General features: G+C 40.8%; 1 long non-coding RNA gene across 1 annotated transcript; it reads left to right on the top strand.

Moving 5' to 3' along the window:
* The first annotated feature begins 2743 nt into the window (after positions 1 to 2743).
* On the top strand, positions 2744 to 19339 carry LOC122225524. The gene is made up of 3 exons (XR_006205225.1): positions 2744 to 2870; positions 7218 to 7294; positions 19256 to 19339. It is a non-coding gene; the product is annotated as an uncharacterized LOC122225524 (long non-coding RNA).
* Positions 19340 to 20581: the final 1242 nt, after the last annotated feature.

The following is a 20581-nucleotide window of genomic DNA, read 5'->3' as shown; positions in this document are numbered from 1 at the left end:
CAATTCTTAGAGCCATCTATCTGTACTTCGGAATCAGTTGAGTTTCTTTTGCAACTAATAGAGACCACTTCTCAGTAGCTCAAGCAAAAGAAGAAATTTGTTGGAAAGATGGTGGGATTTATCACAGAATTCCAGAAAGAACCAGGCAAGTAAAACTTCAGAAGGGAAGAAAGAAGGGTAGCTCTAGTGACTTCAGCGACAAGACAATGTAAATGTCCTCATTAGAGTGTCAGTTTTATTATTGAGCTGCAAGGACTCCTACCCCATTATAGATTTGATTGAAAATTCTCATTTCCCACAGAGAAGAATCTGACTGGCCCAGTTTGGCTTTGGTCACCCAATTTCCCTATCCTGAATGAAATACTAGTAGTCAGGAGGACAGGGCATATCATAGAAACTTACCCACTTTCTCTGGAGAAGGGTCTGGGCATCAGAGACCTCTTTCTCTAAGAAAGAAGAATGATTGTGAGCTGAGAAGCATAATAAGTTCTTTATATAGCTAGTTCTCAGTCATACTTTATTATTATCTGCTTTTTATAGTATATACTTTTTAAAAAGTATGTCTTTCCTGGGCTGGAATGTTAAGTTCTTCCATGGTGAAATGGGGCTATGTGTCCTTGCTTCTCGTCTTACTCAACTGGTGAGTTTCCAGTAGAGGCCTGATTAGCCAAGCCAGCTAAGACCATGCCAACTCTCAGATGGTAAGTTTAACTTGGCTAACATTCTGTCCCTAAACCTAGTACTTAATAAACACCCAATATACACCAAGGTGCATGAGAGGCATTGAGTATTTAAGATAAATTAGACATGACCGCTGTTCTTAAGACATATAACCTAGTAGGTTTTCTATATGATTTTAACTAACAAATACTTTAAACAAATCATATCAGATCCATCTTAAGGGTTCCCAGAAGCTGGGCAGTTTCTATCTGGTCTATCACACAGATTTTATTTCAGGCAACCATTCGGATAATCACCATAAAGTACAGGTTTCTGATAGATCCTCTTTCCCAGCTTCTACCCTTAAAATAGTGTGTTTGGTTATCATCCACCAAAACTGCCATTTGGAGCTAAAAGAAATATACAAAAAAATGTTATTTTTTTCCTCTATCTAAGATGACATTGGAAAGCCATGTATATTTCTCCACTTTGTTACCCACATTTTCACATTGTGTTCATAGGTGTTATTCTAGAGTTGCTATGCTACTCTGGTACTATGTTAAGTACTTCTCTATGACTTACTGAGTTTACATGAAAACTGTTACAGTAGAAAGAGGCTCCAGAGTAAGCCACACTCAGGTTTAAAGCCTGGTTTTATAGCTTACGTGCTTTATGGCTTTGGGCAAATTACTTTCTGAGCCTTGGTTTCTTCATCAGCAAAATGGGGTAATAATATCTGCTTGATATAGTTGTCATGGGAAATAAATGAGATCATATATGTGAAAGGGCTTGACACGTAGCAGGCCAATCAACGTACATTTATTTCCTTGCCTCCAGGAAGGTAAAACCATGAGCCTTCTTCCCTGGCCAGCTTCATACTGTGTCTGCTCTCTTTTGTCTCCTATCCTGTGATAACCAGCAGTCCAGGAGGGGGGCAGGGTGGGCTCCTATTACTCCTGAGATCACTGGCTCGATGCTCTCCAGTGACTTCTGAGGGTGTATGGCCAGGGGTAGTCATACTCTCAGTATCCTGAGCATAAGCTAAAGCTACAGAACAATATTCCCGCAGCTGCTGGCTCAGCTTTGCATATTCTACAGAGTCTTACTCTGCATTTTGTTTCAATATGCAGATAAAGATGCTTAATATAAGGAACTGCCACTGATTTATCAAACAGTGGCTCCTCTAATGGTTTGTGTTTCTTTAAACAAGTGGATGAATGAACAAATTTGGCCTTGGGATGCCATTGAGCTCAAAGTTGGTGGCAATCGCAAATGGCTTTAATAAATGAAAGAGATATTTTGGCATAGCCCATTGAGGCAAATGAAAACTAATGCCCTTGCCAGCATCATAGAGTATATTAGATACTTTACTTTAATTGCTCCTTATGAATGGAGGGAATGCAGGAAATGGAATTTTAATTTGTACATCTAAGCTATGCTATTGAAGGCGAAGGTCTTTGTGACCTTATTGATTTGAGAAAAAAACTTTATAGGGCATAGCTGAAATTGGCATAAAAGTTATGTCCCATGGCTGACATTGCTGCTGTTTGATGCTTGCTGTCAAATTGTAGAAAAGCAAGACATGAATCCCTGAGTGACTTTCTGTGCGTGCGTTTGCCAACAAATAAGGCTCAGTCTAGCTGGAACCGTGTGGTGTTCAGAAGCAATGGAAACATAGTCTGTTTGTGTTCTGTCCCCCATTGTGAGTTCTAGAGTCGGTGGTAGCTTTAGCTGTTTATACATCTCTTGCTTGATAATCAGACACAGACTATGTGTTCTGTAGACATATTGACATATTCTGTCAAGCCTTGGGGGCCTCCAGCATGAAATAAGAAGAAAGCCCTAGACTGGTATTGGCATTTCATTTTCAGAAAAGCAAGGAGAAGGGAAAAAGAGCATGCTGGGATGGAGTAGCTTCTTTTTTTTTTTTTAAGGTTTTATTTTTAAGTAATCTCTATACCCAATGTGGGACTTGAATTTACAACCCTGGGATCAAGCGTCACGTGTTCTACCAATCTATTCAACCAGGTGACCCTGGAATAACTTCTTTACTTCACCTTGTTATCATCCTTCACAGCACTATGCTGACACACCCTCAGATGTAGTGTTTGATGCTAGAACTCTGTCTTCATTTCAACTCGGGGTTCCCATGACTTACTCTACGGATGCATGCAGTTCACTATGTCTTCCAATCTGCAGCTGTGCTACAGGTACGTCTCTGCCTTTGCTCACACAGTTCTCAGACCATCTTGGTTACCCAAAGATAAGCAGTTTGACATGTGTATCAAGCAATCTAATCTCTGTTTTCATCCCTAATTCCCCAAAATGAGTTCATTTCTCACAGTATATAAATAGATATTTGATGTACATCTGACATATCATATGCCTGAGAAGTCTGATACACATACACAGCATATGAGGAGCCACATGGTACGATGAAAAGAGGCATTAGGCAAAAAGAAAAAAAACCAAAAAGATGTAGGACTTTGCTTCCCACTAATTGTGTGATTTTGCGTAAATAAATGATGTGTCCTTTGTGAACCTCTCCCTTCTCACCATTAAAATCCAGAAACAAAATATTATAAAAATCAAATGAGATCATTATAAAAAGTATTTGCAAGCTATTAAGTAAGACCTGGATAAATGGGAGGCAATATTTTAGTACCTACTTTGACCTGACCACACTGATGGTCATTATAAAAGATGAAGAAATAAAAGACGCAGTACCTGCCTTTGTAGGATTTATAACTTGCACAGGAAGATCACACATATACACGTGTAAGATAATTAGTCATTCATGTCATTATAAACTGATGCATATAATGGAGGCAGATGGTATTCCTCATAATAGTTCAAAACAATTGAAATCTTGTAAACGTTAGGGCACTAATAAGATGTTATTATTAGTGATGAGCATTATCATCATTTCCCATATCCCATCATATAGATTATTTTAGGCATGATCCTTACCTTTCTTTATGTCCTAGCTTAGGTTCCAGATAAATCTACATTTAGACTGGAATGAAATATCCTTCATTTATTTAGTTCCTTTGTATGTCCTGTTTATTTCCCAACTCCTAAAACAATGTCTCAATAAATACCATTGAATGTATGGATAAATCAGTTCATCAAGCCATGAATAAAGAAGCAGCTTTTCATTTGGGTCCACACAGGTCCTTTGTAATTCTGGAGAAAACAACAAAAATGATGGAAGTAGGACCGGCATACACACACACACACACACACACACACACACACACACTAGCTTGGTCATATGGAGACGTATCAGAGTTGAAGAAGGCAAGTGAGAAGGCTGGAAGGCAGACTTTGAAAAGGTTATCCAGGCAACTCTGTTAATCTCTCAGATCCAGTGGGAACCACTGGTCTAACATATTTAAGAGCTCAACCTCTCTAACATGATGTGCTAACCAAATGGGCACCTTTCATGGACTGTCTCCTGCCTTCTGATTCCTTTTAGCTCCTAGAAGTCTATGCTATTACCAAAGTTGCTTAAGGTTAGTGTGTGAATTTAGGTATGATCGGATAGTCAATTCTTTTAACCTGGACATTGTACTGAAAGAGTAGCTGGAAGTATGTAAAAACAAACTCTTAACCCATTGATGTTTACCTATTGCTGGTAATAATCAGTTCTGATGGAGTTGTTTTCTGTGAAGATAAAGTGCTCTAATCAGTTTCAATGTGATACTTAACCCCTCAGGCCAGAGCATATGGTTGTCATTGCGCAGTTGTGCCGGTAGAATAGTTTGGACCATCTGAATGTTCCATTTTTATGTACTTGCTGACCACCCATTATCTGTAAAGGATAATCAGTTTTTTATTTCCTTCTTAGTTTATAAGGAACAAAAGCCACCCTCCGTTCCTTACTGCAAACAGTTTGAGAAAAAGCAAAATGTGAAGACTGAGTGCCTTGCCTTGTCTAATGACGAGTGCCTTGCCCTAGTGCTTGAGCCCCAGTTGTCACCCTCCCCTCACTGTTTTCAAATATTTTTGCAAAAAAGGCATAAAAAAAAATCAAGATGTTGCATGTGGAATGTAAGGAAACCACAATCTTTAAAGATAAAGGCATTGAAAGATGGTTTACATCCCCAAATGAGAATAGATACGGTTGGAAATTAAAACAATCTTTTTTATTTTAGATGGAAATACTAGCAGATGTCACCAGAAACATATGGAGCTAGTCACAGACAAATAGAGAGCACTTTTTGTGTGTGGAGTTATAGCCGAGGGAATGCCACCTTGGACTATTGGGGAGGACAATGAGCCAGCATGGGCCAGGATTCCAGGGAGGAGTTTGCAGAGTCCAGCATCTTGCCTCAATGAAACAGTATTAACATTGTGACTCAGTAATTTAAATATTTCTTGTCAGCCAGCTTCAGGACACTATCCATAATTATATTTATTTCACAATAGATTGATTCCAGACATCTTTTTAAACCTGCTCTCCATTGGATGTGTACATTGTTATGTGTTCCCTCTCTCGTTGTGAAACAAAATAGACAAGCAGAAAAAAATGGGATATGGACATGTTGTCCACAAGGCATTTCCCACCCCAGAGATCTCTCGACCCCGTGCTAGCTTGCTAATTTATTGTTACAGCTTGTCTGTCAAACCAGGAAGACATTATTCGACAGTCTAGATATTTTTCTAACGCAGTATTTTTATACGTTTTCCTGATTTTGAAAAATATGACCACTGGTATTCTGGTAGAGGAATTTTTTTTTCCTTGAAAATGGCAGTAATATAGTAAATGTTCTATGCCCATGTGCCACATGGAATAATGCTATTACAAGATATAGAGAAGGCAATCACAAACCATCTTTCCTTAAGTGATATTTATCCTTCCCAAATAGTTCTGTGGGGGGCCGTGACAGGAATAAAATACTTTCCGTATACAAAAGTATTGTTTCTAAGGATGAAAAAGCCCTGAAATCCTGACTGACATTCAAGTTCAAGGTGCTGTGAATATGTGGAAAAATGGGATTTTACACAGTGACAACACCAATAAGCATCCTAAAAGGCATGCTTGCTATGAAAGAGTTCCAGCCCAGATTGTGGCTAAAATGGTATCCATGTGGCAGAGCGTATTTGTGAATGAAGTGCCTTTCAATGAGCAGAAATCAATTTTAACAGCTCATTTATTGATGAAACCAAGTCTAGTCTCAGCAGTTAGAGTGCTTTCTTGGAACAGGGACTGGAGGATTCATCTGTCTCACCTTAACGGATGAAAGAAAAGCTTCTCATAAAAAATGTTTATGACTCCTGTGCTACTGGAGCTTAGATGAGCTAATATTTGATAATTAGTTAACAGAGGATTTGGGAAACTTAGAATTTCTACTCACACTTCCCACGCCTGTTGCGTTCAGTGGCATTACGATTATTCAAATATGCCTAAAATTGAATCCTGTAGTGGCTGGATTGTGAATTCATTTAACATCTTAACTCCATTAAGTTTCTTTAACTCTACCTTTTGCTTTAGCTGCATTGGTTTATTTACCATGCCAACCTTGTGCCTGGCATTTCCCCACCTAAAGGCTGAACTCACACACAGCCCAGGTGACTGGAACCCCCTGGAGGCGCACCATGCACAATAGGATGCCGTGACCTACTTATAGGAGTCATCCCTCCTTTCTGGTGCCAGACCTGCTCTCCAACCTTCTCCACTGAAGTTTGTGCTCATCTTTCTGACTTCATCTCTTTTGTGAAACTTGTCCTAACAAAACTAGCCAGAACTCCTGTCTAGATTCTATGGTTACCTCAGTCCCTACTTTGGCACAGACCATGTTCTGTTAATTGTTTACATATGTCTTTTGACAGTCATAGATGGATCAGAAGCATCAAGGCAGAGTCAGAATACCCTTTTAACTTCCCAGTAGTGCACAAGGTTTCTCCCTTTTAGTTATTGGCACCAAGCCAATAATCTAGACACCATTCTTGATTGTTCTCTCTTTGTACCTATTTGTACCCAATGAGTAAATCCAGGGAGTTTTGTGACCAAAATATATATCTAGCCTTACCTCTTCCCACCATCTCACTGCCTATTATGTTCCTAGACCAAGTCACTATTCTCTCTCACCTAGACAGCTGCCATATTCCCCTAACTGGCTTCCTGCTGTTGTTCATTTCCCTCGATGATCCACCCTCCACATAACATATATCCTCTCCTTCTACTCCTGTTTAAAACACACCAATAGCTTTTATTTACAATTAGAATAAAAATTTAAAAATTCACAGTCTATATTTGACATTTTTTAGCTACCTAGACTCTGAATCCCCTTTCTACTTGGGTGAGAAGACATCACTGTATGAATCTCAGTGAGAGATGGGACTATGCCTCTTCCAGTGAGTTAACTTGAGCCTCAGTAGTGGCTTAGCTGCTTTCTCCACATTAGATGACTAAACCCACATTCAACTATGTTAAATGAGGTGGGGAGGGGATATACTTGGGTAAAATAAAAAGTAAGGAACGCAAATTCTTTAGAATTAGAAAAGGTGGAGTGAATTTATTATTGTAACATGTCCTATTTTTCCCCCTTAAGAAGGCCTAGAAGATGTTGTTCATGAAGACTTTGAAAAATACATTGGTGAAAAACTACCATCATCTTTGAAAAAACATGTGAGTGCCTGTTTTCTGTGAGTCCTACAGAGAGTACCTCATTTCAGTGTGGCCAGAAAGATGCTGGGTGACTGAAATTAAGCAATAGTGAATAACAGCTAGAGGCAGAGTGGGAAAGGTAGCCCTGATAGGCTGCACATTCTTCCTAGTAAACAGAGTGGTTTGACCAACAGGGATATGGAATAGTAGTTAATTGATGATGGATCTTAAGGGTGATAGAGATGGGCATTCCTTTAAGGTCCTACTTTATATTAAAGACCCTATTTATATTAAATAGAAAACAGAACTCTAGGTCTCATGAAGAAAGCCCCGAATTGAGCCCACTAAGAGAGTGAAAATCCTTTCTCCTATTCCCAGAGCTGTGCTAGTGCTAGATACCCTTAAGTAAAGGGAAAAGACAGAATCCTTGAGGATCGTGCAATGAAATCACAAGTAGGGACAATGAAACCTCCTTCTGGCTTTTGTCAGAGAAACATGGAGATATTAATCAGGGTAACTGTATATTGAAGTAGAGGAACTATCCAACCATGCTAAGGGTCATTAGATCTTGCACTGAACTAACATTAATTTCTGGAGCCCAAAATAACACTGCAGTCTACCAAGCAAAGTAAGGAATTGTAGGAGGTCAGTAATTCAGCCAACAGATATTTATTGAACATCTACTATGTGGTAAGCACTGTTTTATGCAGGAAATACAATAGTGAGCAAGATAGAGTCCTCAGGAAGCTTACATTATAGTGGAGGAAAGAGGTAATAAATAAATAAGTTGATTTCTGGAATTGATAGATGCTCTGAAAAGGATAAAAGATGGGGGGTGCCTGGGTAGCTTAGTCGGCTGAGCATCTGACTTCAGCTCAGGTCATGATCTCACAGTTCATGAGTTCAAGCCCTGTGTTGGGCCTTGTGCTGACATCTCAGAGCCTGGAGCCTGCTTCAGATTCTGTGTCTCCCTCTCTCTCTCTCTGCCCCTCCCCTGCTCGCACTCTGTCTCTTTCTCTCAAAAATGAATAAACATTAAAAAAAATTTTTTAAAGGATAAAAGATGGAAGATACTAAACAGTGACTTGGGGATAGTTGCTGAGGAGTCATATTTAAATTGTATCCTGAATTGTGAGGAGCACACAGTAATGGAAGAGAGTTCCAAACAAAGAAAAGAGATGATCAAGAATCCTGAAATGGAACAAGTATGTCAGAGCCTCCAGGGAGAGAAATAAGATTAGTGTAGACTGCAATAGATTGAAGATGGGGCAGAATGGAAAGAGGTCACGTGAGAGGATTCGGTGGATCCTCCTTCGTGAGAAGAGCCAGAAGATACTTGTAGGCTATGCTGTGTTTGGATTTTATCACATAGTCTATATTTGACAGCCATTGAAGAATGTGAAGTGGAAAGCCATTTGAAAACTTTAGGCATTGGAGTGATGTGATTTGATTTATGCTTAGAAAAATTACCCTCGACTCTGGGAGGTAGAATGTGGACTGTAGACAGACAAGGGTGGAAATGGTGAAAATTACTTAGAAGTCTGTTACATTAATCAAAGGAAAGATGACAGTGGTATAGACAAATGTAGCAGTAATGACTGTCTAATGAGATCAGATTTGGGGTACATTTGTAGGGAGAACTTATGGATACATTGAATGTGGAGATGGGAGTGGAATAAAAAATAATATCAAGACTTTTAGTTTGAGAGCTAGATAGATGGTAGAAACAATTGCTTGGGAAAGACCAACTTTGCCTAGTGGGGGAAATTAATCAACTAATCTATTTTACTAGTTTAAGATGCTTATTAACATCCAAATGGGACTCTATAGTAGGAAAATATATGAGGTCAGGGAAGAAGTTTAAGCATATATGTTTATGTGTGAATGTATGTATATAGACACACACACACATATATATGTATATATATATGCATATATATGTATATGTATGTATGTATATGTGTGTATATATATGTATATGTCTATGTGTATATAGACACACACACACACACACACACACACATATATATATATATATATATATATATATATATACACATATATATGTATATTATTTAGTGCCATGGGTTGAGTAAAGTCACTTAAGGAGAAACTATATATTGAAAAGAGAAGAGAGATAAGTGCCAAAAAGGTGCTAAAACTCTCTACACATTGACAATTAGAGGAAAAAAAAGGAATAAAAATATTTTCTTTACGGGCACAAATAATTGCACCTCCGGCACATAATATATATCATGAAGTTAAGGAATATTTTTGCTCGGTCTCATTAAACAAAGAACACCAGAATTCATTTGCTTTCATCTGGCAGAGATTATAATACATCTTCACAAATTTGCCTCAGAGTTTAACTCTTTAACTCTCTGGTCCAAAAACATACTGATCCTACACAGTATCATGCTGGTCTATTAATTTATTTTGCTGCTGGGACATAGAGAACTGAAAGTAGCAGATTTAGATGCATCATTAAGATACAGTAAAACCTTGGTTTGTAAGCATAATTCTTTCTGGAATCATGCTAGTAATCCAAAGCACTCTTATTTCAAAGTGACTTTCAAGAGCCATTGGCTCAGTTTTGATCATGTGACGTTCAGCATCATGTACTATTTGTATGGCAAGACATTGCTCATTTATCAAGTTAAAATTTATTAGAAGTGTTTGTTCATCTTGCAGAACACTCGCAGAACAAGTTACTCGCAACCCAAGGTTTTACCATACATGCAAACCCGAGGATCTAAGACAAATCCCATGAAAATATCGGCACAACAAACTTGGTGACATTTTGGGGACTGCTGACTTTCAGATGCTCTTGACCAAGCAGTGTACCCTGTGCTTCTTATCACTAAGAGGGGGCCACTTTGTAATACAGACGCTGTGTGTACCACGCTTATCTGTTTACAAGGTGAACTAAAAGACCTGGGTGGAAGCTACAGCAAGAGGTTGATCTCTGATCAACTGCCGCTAGGGTACAAGGGGACAAGCAGTTTAACTACTTAGCCTTCATGGCCCAGCACAACTCTGGTGTTTTAAGTGTCTTGGAAAATAGGAAGACTATACGAAACACTGACAACACCTGATGGGAAATCACTAGAGTTTGGGAGCAAAGCCATGCCTTCTTTAGAAAATATTATTCACCTTTTGAAAAATAAAGCTTTTTTATACTAAGCTTTGGATCACAAACACCAAATGACCATGTTGCCGAGGATGGGGTAAGGATTTTCTGATCCCATTGCCAAAAAATCAGTCGTGCCCAGCATATCTTCATCACATGAAAATACAGGCTTTGAAATAAGGACGAAGCAGCTGTGAAAGCACAAGTCAGTTACATAAGCGTGCAGCTCACATTCCTAGTGTAGGTACTCCTACCTCACTGCCACGCCCTCTGTAATCTGCCTTACGACCTCATACGAGGCCCCTAGGTAAACGGCTATAGAGGGGTAATTTTTTGGCCTGGTTTCCAGATGGCTACACTAAGTGTGGGTGTGCAAGTCTCACTGGAGCTGGGCTGCTGTGTTATTACAGCTGCATTTATCACAGGTGGTCCTGTGGGCGAACAGAAAAAGGACAGCTTTCTAGCACTGATACCTGAATAAAAAATCTCACAACTGTACTGTCAGAAAGGAGAGGGAGCCTGAGGTAAGAATCTGTATCTACTTATGCTCACTGGTTGGGTAAGGGTGCGGTTCTATTGTTGGCTAACTTTGAAGGGAAACTATTGGAGGACTAGTGAGGGTGAAGTTTGGACAGCAACGTGAGGACGGGTCTCATGCAGTAGGTCCAGGGTGAGATATTCACTTCTCACATGAATGCTCATGAACAGGATTCCATGGAGACGCCTGGGTGGCTCAGTTGATTAAATGTCTGACTCTTGATTTCAGCTCAGTTTATGATCTTCAGGGTCGTCAAATCGAGCCCTGCGTTCATTGGGCTCTGTGTTGAGCATGGAGCTTGCGTGGAGACTCTCTCTCCCTCTCCCTCTGCTGCCCCTGCCCCACTCACTCTCTCCCGCTCTTTCTCTGCCCCTCCCCTGCTCGTGCTCTCATTTCTCTCAAAAATAAATAAATAAGCATTTTTAAAAAATCATTCCACAATGGAAATACGTGTCAGTTGTTGGGTGTCATGAGGAGTATCCTTGTGGGTATTAGTTAATTGCCCAGCTATTTCAGGCTCCTCCATGGGTTTGTGACCAAAGTGAGCATGGTGGTGGTGATGGAGGCAGAGCATAACTTCATCAACTTGGACTTTTGTGAGTAAAGTTTATCTGGATACTGCCATCCCTAAGAGCTTAATTAACATTAGTACACAATCTTGAATCCCTGATATAGTATTATGTCCCTGGGGTGTGGGCGTAGGCAGACAGTTGTAATCTGGTGGCAGGTTTTCCATCTTGGAGAACAAAGTGTAATCATGGTCTAGTGAGCAGCATTATTTTTGATCCAGGAAGTTACTTATAGACAAAAAGAAGAAAAAAGAAAAAGAAAAAAGAAAAAAAGCCTGATGTTCCTTGGAGTTACCAGTTCTACCATGTACCTTAATCACCTGCAGGCACCTGACTTTATAGAATAACAAGATGCCTGTAAGCTCAAATTTCATCTCCTTAGCAACACTTTTCCTGGCCACTCAAGCAACTATCCTATTATGATGCTTTCTCTTTGTCCTACCATGTATCTCTATCCAACTTTTGTTTTAATTTATTTTAAAAGAAATCTAATTTAAAAGAAGTCAGTTTCCCCATTAGAACATAAACCAGATGAAACTGAACCACTCCTTCATCACCGTATCTATAACACCTAGACCAGTCCTAGGAGCAAAGTAAATATTTAATAAATATTTGTTTAATGAGTAAATGAAAAAATTATTAATTGGAATGGATAGTTAGGGCCCAATACAGATTTGATTAACTACTGGAAACTTAGGGCCCAAATCACTTAACAAATGAGTAAGAATGCAATCTCCTTTGTGATAAGCTGATTTGATTCCTGGTCAGGAAACATAATCATTTTGATACCTGGGAAGAAATTTAAAAATAAATCAAATCTGCATTCATTCTGTTAGAGCCCATTTCTTGCAGAATACTATACTAGTTAATAGGGAATGTATTGATGAATGTAACATGACTCTGTGCTGAAGGAATTTATAATTGAGAAGAGAAACAGAAAATAATAAACGACAGAAGTAAGACACTTGAGGAATTGTGTGTGTGTGTGTGTGTGTGTGTGTGTGTGCGTGTTCTCACACGCGCAAAAATGAAGTAGCCATTTATTCAGATGAGATGGAGAAATCAGAAAGGTTTTGTGCAAAAGGCAGTGTATGAGGTAGGCCTTGAAAAATGAGCAAGATTTCAACATGCAAACCTGGAGGAAGAGATGGAGCAGAGGCCAGGCATTGGGTACTGTGCTGAGAGAATGGGGGCCAGAAAGCATGGAGAGATTAGTCGGAGGTTTTGGCGAGATCATTTAAGACTTTTGATGTCACACTCAGGTGGTTGACTTCATTTTGTAGGCATTGGGAAGAGAACAGCAAAAATTTGTGAGAAAGGGCCTAACATTATCAGATCTGTGTTTTAGGCTACATAGTGATAGATTCATGAGGGAAGAGTTTGGAGACAAAGAAACCAATTAAGAGATTAATCTGATAGTCTAGGGGTGAAATTAGACCAATGGACTTGAAATAGGCCCATGCCAGAGGGAATAAAGTGCAGGTGATGGATGCATAGATATTAAGAGAGAATTTATAACAGGATTTGACCATGTATTATATGTTGATGGATTGAGAGAATGCATCCTATAAAATAACTCTTGTAGTTTCAGTCTGGGTGATTTGCAGGACAGAGGTGATGTTAAGCGATGGGAAAGCAGAAGAAAATCTTGGATCTAGTGTGAGATAAACTACATTTGGCTGTTTTGAAGATCAAAATGTTTGAAGGTCAGCAGTGTATCTATCTTTATATGCCAAGCAGGCATGTAAAAATTTGGGATGAAAGCTTAGGATGGAAGTCCAGTCTGGGGATACGGTTTTACAGTGATATTTAAATACTGTAATGAAGTTAAAGAGAGGAGGATGTCAACAATTAACAGGTTTTAGGAAAGTAGATGAAGAGAATGAACAGGTTTGCCCTGACCAAAATGGCAAAGCAAAAATCCATGTCATTGATGTTCCTGGTTTTGCTTTTCTATTTTTCCCCCTGTGGTTCTTCCTCTTTCCTTATCCAGTTTCACTTGTAGCTGTCTTATCTTTCTTATGGGGAGAGAAAAAAACAACACACCGACTTGAGCTGACAACTTTGTTGATGGCAGCTTCCTACTCAAAATCCATTATTGATTCATGATTGTCTATGCACCAAAGTCCTGACTCTCTCTGTTTCATTCGGGTTTCTCCCAGATGGCCACCATCTCACCTCCTGTCCCACACATAACGTCTCTTCCATTCACATGTCCTTGTGCTCCATGCAGAGTTTCCTACTTTGTTTCAAGTGCTCCCTGGTCCTGGTATCCTCTTCCCTTTCTTGTCCAGCCATTGGCGTAAAGTTTTGAAGCCTTCCCAGCTTCTTTTCACTCAAAACTCCCTCTCCTGATGGACTCTTCTAGAATCTTGTGTGTACTCCTATCATAGCGTTTGATCCAGCATTCTCTGCTGTTTATATGCCTCTGACCCTCAATAGTGATAGTTTCAGAGGACTGATACTTATTCCCCTTTGTACTTTTACTGGCTTTCTTGAGATGCTGAGCCCAGCAGTGATTAGCTGGATGTTTCTGAAATGAGAGAGAAAAAGAACAGTAGTTGCAGCAAGGCCCATTCTGGCCATGTGTTATTTTTTTCTTAGCCTGAATGATCTGATACGAGGATTGGAAACATCACTGAATCCCATAAACAGGTGTAAAGGTCTCTGGTATTGCTTCATTCTTTTGGCCAGTTGCTTTCAGAAAAAAATCCAAAAGAAGGAATGAAAGAAACCCACATAATATATTAGGGTCTGGGACTGGAGGGAACTTCATTATTTTTAATGTCTTTGTAAAAGATCTTTTTTTCTCCCTACATTTACCAGGCTAATCCCAATAATGTCTTTTAAACAATTAATTCTAGTTTCAAAAGCATTCTGCTCTGCAGTTTGTCCAGAATTAAGTGACCATTAGAAGGCATTAGCTTAGAAATGGGTGCCCTAATTACTTCTGAAAGTTAGCAATAAAAGAAGGGGGAAAAAAAGTCTGAATTTCAGAGACATCAGCATCCTTGCAATCCTGGCTGCCTTTTGTATACCTTTCTGTCTTCAAATCATGCAAGCTGCCAGTCAGAAGAGAGCACTAGGGGGTTTTGATACCTGCCGATTCAATTTTGTATTAGGCAAAGATTATTTAATCTTGCCCCAACTCTGGGAAAAAGGATGAAAAGACATTAAAATGTGAACAGTTTAGACTAACGCTAGGGAATGCCATGAAACGTGAAGGTGCAGATGAGCTACAAGAGGTGCATGCCTGCTCTGTGAAGCCGTGGAGTTTTGTTACTACTTAAAAAGGGTACTGTGAGGGGTGCCTGGGTGGCTCAGTCGGTTGGGCATTTGACTTTGGCTCAGCTCATGATCTCACTGTTCGTGAGTTCGAGCCCTGCGTTGGGCTCTGTGCTGACAGCTCAGAGCCTGGAGACTACTTCGGATTCTGTATCTCCCTCTCTCTGCCCCTTCCCTACTCATACTGTCTCTCTCTGTCTCAAAAATAAACATTAAAAAAAAAAAAAAAGCGTACTGTGGGCACAGTACTCCTGTGTAGTTAAGCGTGTTTTTCAGCCATGTTGGTTTGCTGAGTCCAGACTGCGCAGCTGTTTGTGCAGGCCTGGCGGATATTCTGTTCCTAAGTCTAGGTGCAACTGCCTAATTTTCTAACATTGTCTTTCAAGGTGGAGGTAGTTTTTGCCATTAACCCTGCTCAGGGGAGAAGATGTGCTCGGCTGTGCTTGCATGGCTGATGAAACGGATTTCTCTCAATGGAATAGCTCCATGCATCTTATGTGTAACCTATTTGCACATGTTAGATGGAAGTGTTGGCAAGGGCTCTCAGCCCTAATGTCTACTTTATAGGCAATTACTTATAGCTTCCATGTCCGCTTGTGGAAACGCAGGTGTTCTGAAAAAGGGTTCTTGCACCGTGGGGGTGGAAGCTTCTCGTATTTACTGCTTCCCCCTTCCCCTCTATGGAGTAGAAGATCTTGGTTGTTGTAACCCCTTAGGGGAATAGTACGAGGTTTTGAATGCGCTTGGGGGTAGGGCAGGGCTTGGGCTCATTTAGACTGCTTTGTGACAATTTTGAGGTTGAGGTGCAGAAAGAAGCCAACCAGTCATTTTTCTTTTCCCCTTGGCTTTTGCTCCAAACCCAAGTGACTCTCATTTCTCAGGTTAACATAGATTTTCTGGGAATCCTCACTGATGGGGGGGGGAGGCTTTGAGGCCTTCAACCTGAACAGACTTACTGGCCGGCCTGCTCTGGGATGTTCCTCTCTCACTGAGTGGACAGTAGGAAGCAGTCTCGCCAAGTGGGGCTCCACAGTCTCACGCTCCTGCTTGGGGACCCTGGCTATGCCCCTGCCTTGCTGTGGGACATTAGGCACTTTATCTCCCAGTCTCAGTGTGAAGACCAAATGAGATAACATGTCTGAAGGATTTGGCACAGGGCTGAACCCATACTTAACCAATGTCGGCCATGAATAGCCACGATGACAACAACAAAGGAGATTTGTTGTTCAGTTATCTGAAGCTTCGCAAAAGAGAGAGATGTCCAAAGGAGGAAATACAGAAAACCAGCATCATTGTCTCCATGTTGCGATTTTGTTAGGAGCCCAGACTTTCATCAAATGAAAGTATATTAACTTGAGAGCACCAGGGCAGTGGGATGCTCTGCGCCCTACCTGGTGGCCTAATGAAGTCTTTGATGTGGTTTGCCCAGGTTGCATACGAACCTACCTTTAATCATGGGAAGCCAATGACAGACAGTAACGCACCAGGCTCCCTTTCATCTCAAAGTATTCTTATGGCATGATTTTAGAAGTAAATGCCTAGGCATATTATTTTTGCCTTTATATTAAATTAGAAGCAGGTGAAAGGATGCTATTTTGTAGCCTTTGCCACAAGAAGATGAGTTGCCCAGAGAAAAGAAATACACATTCTTCCTCAAAATTTATGTATTTCTCTGAACTCAAGCACTTTATGAATGAGCTCAGGGCTAGGAAGCTTAGAAGTTTTGGAAACTGTAGATACTGTACCCTGGAAACTGGGTTTCCACTCCTTCAAGAAAAGTTGTCAAATGCAAGAATGTTATGAATTCATCAGACATTAATCATTTAGCCCCACTGGGGAATTTTCTGTTCCTTGCCTTATCCGTCATTGAAAAAAATTCACAAGACTTACATTATTCCATTTCTTTTACGGTTATAAATAATCAAATACAATTTGCGACTCTGTGGTTTGTAATGCATTCAGATTGACTTAGAACATGATGGAAAAGAACAAGCTTGGTTTGTACTTGAGGTTTGCTAAGGACTGGAATTCCCCAGGTAGTTCTCTCTCATTATGTAGGGCACAGTTATGTTGCAGAGACCTCTCCAGAAGCCCAGGGGAAGGCCTCCTCTCATTAGCCACGTCCCAGTGAGCACCAGTGATGGGAGCATGTGAGGTACCACAGTTCTGCAGGCTGGGAGAAGAATGATCAAGATTTCAAAAATGGAAATCTTTTGAGTCATCTTGGCTAGAGGTTTTTTTTTTTTTTTATCTCCAAATCCTTCAATGCAAAAAAGAAATAGAGGGTGATAATTCAAAACTGAAGATTGTTGCTGTGAATTGGTAGTGACAACAATATGGTCAAGGTCTGTTTTTCACAGTTCGGTTCACACTTATTTCAGGGCTGGGGGAAAATGTGTTCTTGAAATAAATCTGAACTCATTCAGAGATTGTGAGCATGAGATCTTAATGGAGATTCTTTTCTTTTGAAACTATGAGCTTCGTTCAGGGTCCAGCCTCCCTGCCTGTCTGCCGACGATCCTGCAGCAAACTGGAGGTGGAAGCTTATTCTCTTTGGCTTTTCCCACCTGCCCTGTTGGCTGCAGCACTGGGTTCTAATTAAATCATTGCACATTCAGGCTGTCTCCTTTGGTGACAGAGCCACGCCTAGGGAGATTGCCGAGCCCATGACACAGTTGTATTCCTGATGCCCCATCTCTGGCACATAGACTGCTCTGTTCCTGGCACTCTTCCCCTACAGTGAGCCTATGGGCTTTGTTCATATGGTGTTCATATGAACAGGTAAGTGATCTGAGTTAATCATCTCCTTTCACAAGGAGAGCCCTTGTGAAAGCATTAGTAAAATACTAAGAGTATCTCTACATCATGGGCTCTCTCTGGGGTGTAGGTACAGCAGCTAAATCCTTGATATAGCAAATGATATCTACCCTGGTCAAGTTAAAAAGGCCAAGATAAGAACAGCTGTTCTGGTCTGCTGAGTTTGTTCAAGGGGACAAGAGAGAGACTCCTTAGACCTGGATCCTTTATTCAGCTACAACTCTTGAGTTGGCTGATTCCCTTAGCATCTTTGGCCTTGATTGGGCACTTCAGGGTGTCTTGTCCTAGGAGATGTGGAACCAGTAGAGTCCACCTCACAGCGGTCTCCATTGTACATGCAAGATTAATCATACCTATACTGGGGAGCTAATCCTCAGTCATCTTTAGAAGTTCTTCCCCTCTATTTAATAAATAAAACAGATGAACATAGGGGAAGGGAAGAAAAAATAAAATAAGAATAGAGAAGGAGGCAAAACCATAAGAGACTCATAAAGATAGAGAACAAACTGAGGGCTGTTGGAGGGTGGGAAATGGGCTAGATGGGCGACGGGTATTAAGGAGGGCACTTGTTGCGATGAGCACTGGGTGTTACATGGAAGTGATGAATCACTAAATTCTACTCCTGAAATCAATACTACACTATATGTTAACTAACTTGCATTTGAATAAATAAAATCTTGGCAAGGAGAAAAAGAATTCCTCCCCACTGCTTTTTCCTCTATCTTCTTCCTCAGTCTGTGCCCTGAGATCTAGCATCGTGAGCATTTAACCCAAACACCCCAGCCCTCACCAGCTTGTGGAGACAAATAAGTAATAGAGATATTGATATTTAAATATTTTTGCTCTTACCCCCATCCAGCCAATCCCTGTGCCATCCCTCTCTCCTGCTGCTCGTCCCTTGAATTCCAGGATAGTCACATATGCAACCAAACAGTTACCGCTCTACACCTGATCTCTTCAGGCACTCTTTATCTATGCCTTCTGGCTATGAACCTGCTTGAAGGAGCCTCTGTGCTGAGGCATGTATACTGGGGGTGCTGATGTTCAAGGATGCCCACATTTCTGATCTATGAAGTACCAGGAGTGATGGGCACTGAGCCCTCCTTCAACTCATGTCTTTAATCCTTCCCTACATAGGACAAAAGCCAACCATAAAGGGGAAGAGGTCATTCTGCCTTGTTCTCAGATAGTCCTGTACAGATCAAATAAAATGACATTAACAAAACCCTCCTCTTTCCATCTAAAAGCATTACATCCTCCTACATATTAATTTATGGTAATAGATACTGAAATGGTCACCAGTCCTCCATAGCCAAAATAGCTTCCCAACAGGGGCTTGGCTAGGATACTGTGTTACAGGTAACTTCCCACTGTGCAGGGCAGAGATCTTCTGCCTTAAAAAGACTTGAACAGATTCAACAACCCTGATCTTCTCTCTGGGTGTTATTAATCGAATTGGGTTCCCTACAAATCATATGCTGAAGCCCTAACCTCTAATGTGAGTGTATTTGAAGACAGGGTGATCAATAAACTAATTAAGGCCAAATAAGATCTTAGAATGGGACTTTAAGCTGATAGGACAAGTGTTCCTATAAGAGGTAGAGACATCAGAGAACTCTCTTTCTCTCCTTGTTCCGACCCAGATGAAAGCCACCTGAGGACACACCAAGAAGGCAGCCATCGACAAGCCAAGAGGAGAGGACTCACCAGACACCAATAGTGCTGGCAACCTTGATCTTGGACTTCCACCTTGTGGGAGAGTAAGTTTGTGTTGTTTAAGCTGCCCAGTCTTAGGTGTCTTCCCGCAGCCTGAGCTGACTGATACAGGTTCGATCCTTAGTTGTTTGTGTGTGACACAAAGGTAGGCGGATGGGGCAGAGCTTGGCTCCTTAGTTGCAGGCATGTGTGTTTCCTTACACCACTGTTGTAGCAACAGGAGCAAAGGAACCCTCTGCCCTTATGCAGCAGTTTGTCTCTTTCAAGTGGCTTTTGTGCATGATATTTTACTGGGTTCTTATAGTACTTTCATGACCCTTTGCAGGAGTCAGAGCATTTTATTGCCATTCTAAAGCTAATGAAATGGAGGTATTCAAAGGCTATGTAATTGTGTAATTTGTCTGAAATCACCTTGAGCATTGATGCCCTAGGACTACTGAAACACTAAGCCAGTGGTTTTTGTCACTATGCAAGCCTATCTCTAAGTGAATTAGGCCAAAGGACCTATATCGGGCTGACAAAATTTAAGTTCTTTTTTGTGTTTTTCAGCATCTGTATATTGGCAATGTGTCCCAACTTGCAGTCACAAAATAGCTGTTGAGAAGCTTTGGAAGGGCTCAGTGGGGTCATTTTCTGCAGTAGAGGACAAGATGATAACTACAGGAAATAGCAACAGAGATGCCAAAAAGTAAGCCTGTTGCAACCAAATGGAGGGCAAAACTGCAAGATGAAGAAGGCTAAGCCTCTGGCACAAGCTTCCGGGACACCCTCCAACATACCCTCCTGACTGTGTTAGACTGTTCTGGAAGCTGTCTGCATGGTGGGTTTCTGTGATAACGAATTTGGCTTTTTATTCTGTGATCCTCTGTAAGAGCGAACAGGGTGCACCACCTCTGACGCCTGATGGTCTATTCGGAAGTGCCTGTTCTTTTCACCCTCCCCCCAGGGCCTTCCCCCAGCACAAGCAGGACCACCTGTTAGTCTCTTAGCCTCCCAGATCCTCTGTAGGATTGTCCATTGTCCCTGCGGTAGTGGGACCCCTCTGGGAGCATGCCATCTTTCGAAACAGCTTGTACCTAGATGGCCAGAGTCACAAAGCATAGCACTTCAAATTCACTCTGACTTCTGCATCTTGAGAACAAACTCTCCCAGGTATGCTTTATTTTCCTTCTACTTATCATACTCTTTCAGGAATTATTTCCACTCTCACACAGTAGTTGAAATCACAGTAGTTGAAATCGTGACTCTGTCAC

Source organism: Panthera leo, chromosome B4 (genome assembly GCF_018350215.1).
Source record: "Panthera leo isolate Ple1 chromosome B4, P.leo_Ple1_pat1.1, whole genome shotgun sequence".
NCBI classification, from domain to species: domain Eukaryota; kingdom Metazoa; phylum Chordata; class Mammalia; order Carnivora; family Felidae; genus Panthera; species Panthera leo.
Note: the sequence above shows the minus strand (reverse complement) of the source record. Positions and strands in the feature narration are given on the sequence as shown.